Here is a 12,701-nt window from a genome sequence, read left to right as displayed (position 1 = left end):
AAATTAACTACCTAAATTTATGACTTACGGAATTTTTACAAAGAATAAAAAACTAAACCTATAGTGAGCAAGAGGAAGAAAATAAAAAAGGTTAGCATTTAGATAAATAAAATGGAGAACAAAAATCAATGTAGAGAATCAGTGAAACCAAAAGTTTATTTTTTGAAAAGATCAGGGAAATTGACAAATCTTTGATTATTCTGACAGACCAAAAAAAAAAAAAGAAAAAAAAAAAGAGTGCAAGAAAATAGAGGCATTACTACAGATTTCATAGAAACAAAAAGACTTTAAGACAGTGGTTCTCAACCTTCCTAATGCTGCGACCCTTTAATACAGTTTCTCATGTTGTGGTGACCCCCAACCATAAAATTATTTTCATCTACTGTTATGAATCATAATGTAAAAATCTGTTATGCAGGAGACCCCCAAAGGGGTTGCAACCCACAGGTTGAGAACCGCTGCTCTAAGAGAATATTATGAACTTTTGTATCCTACAAATTGAATACCTAGATGAACAAATTCCTAGAAACATTTAAATTACTGAAACTTACTTAAAAAGAAATTGAAAATCTAAACAGGAGCAGACTTTTAACAACAAAATATATTTTCAGTGATTTAAAACTTCTCAACAAAGTCCAGAAATGAACGACTTCACTGATGAATTCTACCAATATTTACAAGAATTAACATCAATCTTTTTCAAACTATTCCAAAAATTAAAGAGGAAAAACTACTTTCTAACCCATTCAAGGAGCCTAACATTACCCAGCTAACAAACAGCCAAAAAATCACAAAAAATTAAGGACTAACATACCTTATTAATATAAATATATATATTTAAAACACTTCATAAAATACTACAATACCAAATCCAAGAACATTTAAAATAATTATGCACCATTACCAAGTGGAATTTATCCCAGATAGGTAGAGGTGGTTCAACTTAAGAAAATCAATCAATATATTATACCACATTAGTGGAAAGAAGGGTAAAAATGATTATGTCCATAATGTAGAAAAGCATATGATAAATCCAATATCTTTTTATTTAAAAAACATTCAGGAGTAGAAAAAAAACATAAAACATAATAGAAGTAGAAGATACTTTAAATATGACAAAGGTCATTTATACAGGAAACTTTCCTCCTAAGATTCAGAAAAAGTCAAAGATGCCTTACTTCACCACGGATATTCAGTATTGCGCTGGAAAATCAACCCAGAAAAGAAAAATAAATAAAAAATATCCAAGTTGGCAAGGAAGAAGTGAAACTATCTTTATATTTAGATGGCATCATCTTGTATGTAGAAAATCACAAAGAATCCACAAAAAAACTACTATTGCTAATTAAAAAGTCTAACAAAGTTGCAGAGTACAAGATCAACATGTAAAAATTAATTGTTTCTATATACCAGCAATCAGCAATCCAAAAGGAAATTGAGAAACAATTGAGAGACCCAAATAACAAATAAAAAATCTTGAAAAAAAAGAAAAAGTTGGAAGATTCACATTTCCTGATATGAAAGCTTACTACAAAGCTACAGAAATAAACAATATAGTACTAGCATAACATTGTATATATAGACAAATAGAATAGAGTCCATAAATTAATCCATACATCTGTAGCCAATTGATTTTTGATAAGGGTGCCAACACCATTCAATAGGGTGAAGAATAGTCTTTACAACAAATGGTTCTAGGACAACTGGATATTCACATGAAAAACAACACACTATATACAAAAAGTTATTCAATATAGATCACCAACCCTAACACAAAAGCTAAAATAATAAAATTCCTAGAACAAAAGCATAGGGATAAGTTTTACAGATTTGGATTTGGCAATAGATTCTTTCATGTGACACCAAAAGCATGAGAAACAATAGGAAAAAAGATAAATTTGACTTTATCAAAATTAAAAATTTTGTCCATCAAAACACATTATTCATAAATTAAAAGAACCTACAGAATAGGGAAAAAGTATTTATAAATCATATACCTGAATAAGGATTTCATATTCAGAATGCGTAAATGAAACTCTCAACCCACAAACAAAAATACAACCCAATCAGTAAAAGGACAGGAGACTTAACTAGAATAGAACAAGACAATATGTAAATGGCCAATAGGCACATGAAAAGATGCTCAGTACCATTATTCACTAAAGAGGTACCACTTCATAATGGTACCAAAATATCAGCTATAATTTAAAAAACAAAAATTGACAAGTATTGGCAAAACAATACTGGAGAGATAGAGAAATACTGGAGATGCTGGAATCATCATTCATTGCTGGTAAGAATGTGAAATGGTTCAGATACTGTTGGAAATTGTTTGGCATTTCCCCCACAAAATTGAATATAGAATGACTGTATGACCCTGCAATCATACTTTGAGTGTATGCCCAAAATAATTAAAAGAAATAACTCAAACAAGTACATGTACATTCATGTTTGTAACAGACTCAAGTAGAAACAGCTCATATGTCCCTCAGTGGATGAATAGATAACCAAATTGTTGTATATTCATACACTGAAATATCATTCAGCTGTAAAAAAGAATGAAGTACTCATGAAGCACAACTTTATATTCTTTAGGGAAAAAAGGGCATTTTTACTAAATTAATGGACCTATGTAATGAAAATATAATTGGAACTGTTTGTAGTACACACATAATTCCTAATTACTTTTGAACAAGCCTTGGTATTCTAATGACTTAGATTGAAAACTATAGTCAAAATATACTAGTGTTTGCATACACACAGAATAACTGAATGACAATTAGTGTGACAAAAATGTTGACTATGAAAATTCAGCTTGGCAACACATGCTTTCACTCTTTGTTGTTTGACATCAGTTAAATTTTAGAAATGTTTGAGCCTTTGAAGAATTACTTTGTAAAAGTGTCCTACAATGGTATGGAACACTGTTTAAAGGAGCTTTCTGAATTTGGCATGTGTTTTATTAAAATCAACTATAAATCTTCAATCAGCATATTCAACAAATGGAGTACCCAAAAAATCAGCTTTTGAGTTTTTAGCAAATCAAGACTCTTGAAAGCAAAGCTTGCAAATAAAAGACGTTTAAATTTAATTCTACAGAAGCAAAAAAAATGAAACTGAACAAATTAAACATGAAGAATTCAAATGGTTTTTAAGATGTTTTAAAATTTTCTATAATTACTTTTTTAAATATCTCATCTTGTAGAAATAATCTTTTGATAGAGATTCCATTTTATTTAAATAAATTGATATTCAGTGATGGTGCAGAATGACATTGAGATAAATTCTGGTTTTTGCAGCATCTGCATTTCATGAAATAGTCAAAAAAGAAATCCAGATAACTTATTTGATGATATTTTTGTTGTAAAAATATTTTTTCGAAGGAAGGTATACTTGACAGACACAAAACAACTATCTTGTGAAAATATATGACCTAAAATACATACTGATTTTAATACAAAAAAAAGAATGATAAATAACTTTCACTTGGCAGTACTTTCTCTAAAATTATAAAGTATCTCAGCAGTCTTAAAAACAATATTTTTTCATTTCGAAAAATTATGATCCACAGAGAAATATCAGAAAATGTCATCAGTTTGAAATTCATTAGCCCCCTAAAATGCAACTTTAAAAATGTTTTGGACAACTTTTAAAAAATTAATAAGTATACACTAAAATAAAGTGTATACACTAAAAAGTGTATACACTAAAAAGTATACACTAAAAATAAAATCTTCAGAAAAATTCTGGTAATACAGATAAGCTACAAAATTGATACATGATAAGACACATGAAATGTGTGCCAAGAATAAATAAATTTAACATTATTAATATTATTTTAGATAATACAAGGTTTGCTTTATTTTCCTTTAATGTGCCTGAAAAGAGGTTATTATTTTGTTTTAGAAATTATTGTGGATAATATTTTTAAGAGAAACATGCTATATATCTACCAACAAAATAAATCCATCTTGTTAATTGATATATAAATACTTCACAATGATATAATTTTAATTCAATGAATTATGGGGTCAACCTAGCTATTACCTTCATAATTCCTCACCTTGAGCTAGCAGTCCTGGGGTGCCAAATATGGGTCACCACATCATCTTCAGGACCCACTAAACAAAAAGAAAACAACATACAGCATGAGAAAGAATATAACTTGGAGGTTAAGAGAATGGATTCTAAAGGCCATGTTAATTTTGCGGCCCCAGAACTGCCACTTTCTAATTGCATAATCTTACTTCAGTTTGCTCATCTTCAAACAAAAATAATAGGCCTCACTTTGTCATGATAATCAAATGAGTCTATACAGGCAAAGCACTTAGAGCAGTGCAGGACCTAGTAAGAACATGTAAGTATTGTTGGTCTTTTGCAGTCTCCATATGCCAAGTTCACTAGAGTTCTCCGCTGTTGACAATTTCCTTTCCATTCTTATTGATGTCCCTAAGTTTTTTGTTTTGTGCAACTTAAGAACTGCCACCATCTGTAAGCTTGAATTCCATGACCTACCTTCCCTTCCCTGAATCCCTAGCTTTTTTTTTCTTTCTTTCTGTTACTCTGTCAGATTCCTTTCATATTTCAGCCTGTCTTGCGGCAAACTAACCTCAATTCCCAACTTTATTTTGCCTCAAATGTAACACATCAGAAGTAACAGAATAGGAAGTAATGTAGATAAATCAAAATTTCCAGATGAGATTTTTGAAGGCTCAAAGGGAAACTATGATTTCTGCCATTCATCCCTAAGGTGGAAACAACAGATTTGTGGGTGGTATCATGTTCAACATGTCCCCTGGGTTACGGTCCAGCGGTTCTCTTGTTTGGTTTGAATTCATTGGCTGTACTCATTACCAAGATGGCTTCATGTATCATTATGCCAAACAGCATCTTTATTTGTTTAGATTTAGGATTATAGCAAAAGAAAAGCAAAAATGGCTTCTAGCGCAGGGATGAATTTACAAAAAGACAAAGCAAACAACAGGGGCGGGAAATGACTGGCCAGAAGTTTTAAACAAACTCTTGCCTTTGATAACATTTACTGGTTAATAAATACAGAATAAGATGACTGTGCTTGGCTTAAATGGAAAGAATTTGGCTAAGTTTTCCTAAGTGCCAAGAAGTGAAATCTCATCCACATTCCAAGTCAGTCCTAAGGGCCTCTGGTTGCAGATAACTGAATCACAAATGGAATCTAATTTTATAAAGAAAAAGTCCTAATAATAGAATCAGACTTTATTATCTCTAATTACATAATTATGGGAAATCTAGTAACAAATTTTTTCTTCTGTCTTCCTACAGGTTCTTACCATGCTTGTTTTATCTATGTTTAATATATTCACCTTCTAGCTAATTTGCATCCTTCTCCTCTGCTTCTTCTGATGCTAGATCCCCATTCCCTATTTGGGATGACCCTCTTCCTTTCTCTTCCTAGTAATTGGCTTGACGCTGTCACTCTGTGGTCTTTTTCCAATCACAGGTATTGGTAACATTGCTTCCCTGTTTCCAGTTGTGATGCTCTTTTGTCTCCCACGTTTATACATATTCCTAATTTTCCCCATAACACCAAAGTAGGGTAAATCTTTTCTTACCAACAGAAGGCTCTTATTAAGCCACCAGTAAGGCTGCCATGTTCTCTTTCTAGTCTAATCTTTGGAACTCTATCTGCCTTACACTCAGAAAACTACAGTAGACTAAAAATTACTCCTTGCCTCCCATAATTGGCTCTTGTCCTAGTGCCAAGCTTGTGTACAATATCTTCCTTTTGCTTTGACCATTCAACAATCATGAGAACTCACTTTGGGCCATGCTCAGAAGTAGAAGATAAATGCATGGATATGAAAGATACTGTCCTTATTTGTATTAGTTTCCTGGGCTGCCATTGTAAAATTATCACAAACTGGCTGGCTTAAAACAAACACAGTTATTGACTCTCAGTTCTGTTGGTCACAAATTCAAAATTAATATGTCAGCAAGGTTAGTTCATTCTGAAAGCTCTGAGAGAGAACCTGTCCCATGCATCTCCCCTAGCTTCTGGTGGTTGCCGACAATCCTAGGCATCCCTGGCTCAAAAATACATCTCACTCCAATCTGCTTCTTTTGTCATGTAATCTCTTTATTTGTGTGCCCCTGTGTTGTCCTATGGCCTTCTTATAAGAACACTAATCACTGGATTAGGGTCTACCCTTATCCAGCATGACCTCATCTTATATTAACTAATTACATCACCAAAAAACCCTTTACCAAATGAGGTCACATTCTTGAGTTTCAGATTGACATGGGTAACACCATTCAACCAAGCACGCTTTTGTTAAGGAGTCCACAGTGTAGTAGTAGATAGAAATAATTGAGGAAAAAATTTCCACCCAATTTGATGTGAGATTTGACAAAGGTAGGCTAGTGTGCTACAGAAACATGAAAGAGATAACACCCAGCTAGTTTAGGATTAGGGAAAACCTCTCTTGAATACAATGTTCTTAAATGAGAGTGGCAAAATAAATAGGAATCAGATAAGGCAGGGACATATAGAAGGGTTACTGAGAAATATTAATGCCCCTATAGATGCTGGAGACCATGAATCTAAAGTGACACCAATTTTAAGTGTGTCTAATTTCTTTAGGTATACCAAGCAGTCCCCATAAAAGAGAACATGAAGGAAGATGTTTGTATTTATCCAGGCTCATGGCATTATGGATGGCTGATAGGGGAAGGCAGTAAGGATATTGATGATAATACAGTATAGATAAAAATAACCAAACCTGAATAAGAGAACATAGGGAATTGAGCATTTGCTATCAAATAAATAAATCAAAGGATTAGATGAAGCATTTAAGTGTCAGGAGGCACAGAACTTTAAGTTCAGAGAATAAGACACATAAGTTAAAAGATCCTAGGTTGGATGGGTGTTTCTGCATGAGACCTGATCTAAAATCAGATCTTAGGGTAGAACAGAAGTCTAGACCAGGCATACAGGTTTCCTAAATTGTGACATCTCTCTAAACAGGTAGCAGATACGGTAGATAGTTATAAATTTGTGTGTCAGGGCTTCAATAACCACCATAATGGCTAACATTTGTTACTATCTTTCTGTGAGCCAGGTGACTGATACATATAATAATTGAATCATCAAAATGGTCCCTATAGCTATGCACTGTTACTTTGCCCAATTTACATATCAGTGTGACTGAGACAGGTCAAATCGATGATCAGTAAGTGGTGGAACAGCATTTTCATTCAGACCATCTGACTCCATGTCATACACTCTCCCTCAAATGAGGGGTCTGGTTTATTTGGGGGCAGAGAAATAATTTACAAGAGCCACTGAGCATTCCCTACCTTGAAATGAGCAGGAAAAAACTGCCATAAGTTAGTGTTAACAGAGTATATGGAATATTAGTCTTACATGTAGAGGGAAGACTCAGTGAGGACTTTGACCATGGGCATGTACTAATCTAATATATCGTAAGACATTAAAGGCTTAAATGACAGAGGAAGTCCCATAGTGTAAAGATGGATTTTGGAAACGGAGGAACTCTAAAACAACATGAACTTAAAAGAAGGTGGATGTTTTATGGAAGAATAAACAGCTGCAGGGACATAAGGCAGGATATTTGGGCTAAGTTTATAATTTCACAGAAGACTTTGGATAGAGCTGTTTCCCACCAGCATGGACTATAGCCCAGGTGAGCCAGTGGAAGCTTAGTGACGCCAGTAGACAAGGCATCATATTGAGTCTTCCTCTGAGACATTGTCCTAATGCACCCAGCTTCATTATGCTATATTAATATTCATAACAAAGGTTTGCTTAGATTCTCTCTGGGCTATGGGTAAAATTAAAGTAAAGGTAAGACTACTCCATTTCAAGGCTACTCATAGCCTGGTCAGGTCATTCTTTGTCCTTGTCATTGGCTGATAAGTTAAGCTTGACCTTAGAAAGTACGTAGCTGGTTTGTAGGTAGCTGAGTCTTAAAGAAGAACAAGATCATCCTCCAAACTGCTGTTGTGGCACTTGACAACCCAGATCTTATCATTAAACAAATGCAAGTAGGCAGGTCTGGAATGAACTCAGAGAGGAGGACTCAAACAAATGATATGATTGATCAATGAGGCTTCAGGTATTGATCACATTTTTGTCTAAGTAGAGAATGATTTTTCACATCAGATTCCACTGAATGAGCTCATGATAATATTATAAAATCAAAATGTTCAAAACCCTTACACAGGCAAAAACTCAAATATAAACTTTTAAGGCCACCTAAGACACAAACAAATGCAACATCTGCCACACTATGCAGGCTACCATATTGACTACAATTGTACATATATATACACATACACATGTATACATGCATACACAGGCACAAACCCACCCATATACAAGAAAAGCAATTGATCAGGTGTAATGCAAACGAAGTGAAACTCTTAGTATGCTGACTAAATATAGGTTGAATAATACAGTTAGAAAATCTCCACTGATACTAAAACTAGTGAATTAATGTTTCATGGGGAAAAGAATATTTATTGTAGTCTTAAAGATTCTTCCCACAAATTATTTTTTACAAAAGGGATAAAGTCATTGTACAATTGATAAATCTGGTGAATAACATGTTAACTAAGATATTAAAGTTAATATCACTAATATTGAGAAATCTGGAATTGTGTGATTTTGGATATATTGCATCGAGAAGTGTACAACATATCTCCTGTTCCACTACATACAAATAATAAGAATAGCATAAACATAATCATGAAAAGACATCAGACAAACACAAATAGGCATCTACACTGTGCTTGTGCTATTCAAAAAATATTTTTAAAAAAAGAAACAAGGAAATCTGGGGTACTATTTCATGTTAAATGACACTGAAGATTCATGACAATTAAATATAATGAATTTAATATTGTATTATTAAACTTGGAAATTAACTATACAAAGACATTATAAGACAATTGAACAAGTCACCAAGCCATTCTGTGACTCATTTTTCTAAACTGCCAAATATATAAACCCATTCATCTCCAAAAGTTATTAGTGCATGAAATGAAGTATCTTTGTACAGTATGTTGCACAGGTCTGAGCATAATAAATATCTAATATACGTCCACTGATAGTTTTCTTATTCACAAAAGCCCTCTTTCTTCATGCCATAATTTATTTTTACTACATGGTTGGGCTCATTCTGCCAATTTAATTTATGTTAACCACTTAATTGTTGCCTTGAGGGTCACTTTTGCAACTGTCCTATCCAATGTCAGGTGGAGATAACTTAGCTTTTTGTCTTTGCTTACTTTTCCCAACTACATACAATGTCTGTGTCTAAGTTTGTCTGAGTAGCTCAGGTTTCTCTTCTGATTTTATCTACATTTGTACTGATCTGAATTACTTTCAAAATTTTATGATTATGTCTTTTGCTAACTTTTTAATGAGGATGATTCTTTTTCTTGCTGATTTATTTGAGCTCTTTGTAGATTCTGAATATTAATCTTTTATCAAATGTATAGTTTCCACATATTTTGTCCAATTATGTAGGATATTTTCTCTGTTGATTATTTCCTTTGCTATGCAGAAACTTTAAATTTCATTGAGATCTATTTATTTATGTTTGTTATTGCTGTATTTGCTTTTAAGTTCTTTGTTAAAAATTCCTTGCCTAACCTGAAGTCAAGAAGGATTTTACATTTTCTCCTAGAGTTTTTATGCTTTCATGGCTTAAATTTAAGTCTTTTACCCATCTGTAATTAATTTTTGTATATGGTTAGACATAGAAGTCCTGTTTCATTCTTCTGCATGTAGCTATTTAGTTTTTACAGTATCACTTATTGAATAGGGTGTCTTTTCCCCATGTTGTTATCTTCTTTGTCACAGATCAGTTGGTTGTAGATAGATAGTTTTATTTCTAGTTCTCAAATCTGTCCCATTCCTTTATATCTCTACTTTTATACCAGTACCACACTGTTTTAGTTATTATAGCCATGTAGTATGATTTGAAGTCAGGTAATGTAACACCTCCAGATTTGTTCTTTTTGCTCATGATTATTTTGACTGTTCAGGCTCTTTTTTGGATGCAAATGAAGCATAGAATTATTTTTCTAGATCTGTGAAATATGACATATTTTGATGGAGATAATATGGAAACTGTAAATTACTTTGGGTAGTATGGACATTTTAATGATGTTGATTCTACCAATTCATGGACATGAAATATTTTTTCCATTTGTTTCTGTCACATCTGATTTATCTCATGAGGGTTTTGTAATTCTCTTTGTACAGACCTTTCACTGTAAGCTTGACCATTCTTACTACATAGAAAAGCTACTGATTTGTGTACATTGGTTTTAATTTTATTTATTTTTTTAATTTTTTTTTATTTTTACATATACATGAGTTTATTAGGTTTCCATTTTTTTGCCTTCACAAAATTAAAAAGGCTTAAATTTTAATAATAATAACAATGTTTAAAATAAGGACTAGATATAAAAACCTCATAAAGAATGAACAAACATAAATACATTCAGAAAAGGAATCAGGCAATTGCTACATTGAAATATTAAGCAATAAAAATAATAATAATGTAAAGAAAGTAACATTCACATTGTCAAATAAGAGTATGTCTATTATAAAATGCATTGACTCTGAGATTCAGTATGGAGTAATCTTTAGTGTTTTCTAGGTACAAGATGATATCATCAGCAAACAAAGATAGTTTGACTTCCATTGTCCCAATTTGAATACTCTTTATTCCTTTATCTTGCTTGATTGCTTTGGCTAAGACTTCTAGTACTATATTGAAAAGAAATGATGACAATGGTGCTTATCTGGTTTAAGTCTCAAATTTTTCCTATTCAATATAATGTTGACTATGAGTTTTTCATGTTTGGCTTTTAACATTTTGAGGTGTGTTTCTTCTCCTATGCCCAGTTTGTTAAAGGCTTTTTGTCATGAAAGGGTGCTAGATTTTACCAAATGCTTTTTCTGTCTATTGAGGTGTTTACATGGTTTGTTTTTGCTTCTGCTTATGGAGTGAATCACATCTATTAATTTATGTATGTTAAACCACCTTTACATCCTTGGGATGAAGGCAACTTGATCATGACAAATTATCTTTTTCATGTGCTCTTGAATTTTGTTTGCTAGTATTTTGTCAAGGATTTTTGCAGTTGTGTTCATAAGGGATAAAATGTCACTCTCTGACTACATATAAGATGGAAATCTATTGCCACTCGACAGTCTCTAAAGTGCTTTATTTTTCTTCATTTTTTCCTCATATTTATGCTTTAATATACTTTCGATATTTATTTTAGAGATTTTCTATCTTTCCATCATTGGAATGTAACTTACATGAAGGAAAGATTGTTATTGGTTATTTTTTCACTAACATATCTCCACCATCAAGAACAGACCTGATACTTCATTGATGCTTAATCAATATTTGTGAATGAATGAATTTTTATCACTTAATTGGCAGGTGCCCTTGTACTTCCTTTGATGAAGTCTGTGTACCACACATATGGCAGCCACATGTGGACAAAATTGAGTATTTATGGACATTTATTGGGTTAAACAGTATTTCTCAAACTGAGTTTCACAAATAGACACTCAAAAGTTCGTGAGTTTATATAAAATTATAAAGATGAATTTCCTAAGATCTTATAGGAAATAAGGCATTATAGGCATACAAGTAGAAATTTGCCAAATATAAGAAAATGAAACTTTTCCATAAGTTTTTTTGCTAAAAAAAAAAAAAAAGGAAGTTGATTATCTTATTACATGGAAAAATGGGGGCATGTTTATTCCCCATTCAGATGTTAGCAATAAAGAAAATGTTGTAAAAGAAACACAATGTTTCTTTTATGACTATGAGGGGAAGAAGTAAGTGTCAAATTAAACATAATGATTGAGGCTGTCACTACAATAATTTTCTAAATATTTTTCAAAAGAATAATTTAAATGTATACATCTTTAAAAAGTGTAAATATGCTAATTTTTCATGTCAGGGAAATTCTCATTCACAATTTCAAATATAAACTTAAAAAAATGTATTGTGGTAAAAACTTAATATGAGACATGGTTAAAAATATTTTTAGTATATAATACCTTATTTTTTACTGTATTTCCAATGTCGTGCAGAAGATTGCTTATTTATCTTCCTTAACTGAAGGAAGATAAATTACCTTATGATTTATCCTCCTTATTTATTCTTCCCTCAGTACCTAGAAATGACCATTCCATTCTTTGATTCTATGAATGTGACTATTTTATTTTTTTTTAAGTCTTTTGCATATAGATCATAAATACATTTATGCCAATTTCAGTGTGTTGATTATTTGTACAAATTGGAGTGTTTACATCATACTAATCAATATAGCTTTCACCTTATTTACCCAATTATAACATTAGGACATTTGTGCTCTACACATGATAGATCCAACTTGTACTTGCAATGTGCTCCATAGTTGTGGTCCCCCTACTATCCCATACTATCTCTCCCATCCTCTCTCGATCCCTCTCCCTCCCCTTCCCTCCTTCATCTTAGGCTAAAATTGTGTTTCATTTTTCATATGCAAGTGTGAGTTATTATAAATTGGTTTCACAGTAGTACTGAGTACATTGTATACTTTTTTCCATTCCTGAGATACTTTTCTAAGAAGAATATTTTCCAGTTCCATCCATGTAAACATAAAAGAGGTAAAGTCTCCATGTT

The sequence above is a fragment of the Nycticebus coucang genome, chromosome 3 (genome assembly GCF_027406575.1).
Source record: "Nycticebus coucang isolate mNycCou1 chromosome 3, mNycCou1.pri, whole genome shotgun sequence".
Lineage (NCBI taxonomy): Eukaryota > Metazoa > Chordata > Mammalia > Primates > Lorisidae > Nycticebus > Nycticebus coucang.
The sequence above is the reverse complement of the archived record's forward strand: the minus strand, read 5'-3'. Positions refer to the sequence as shown.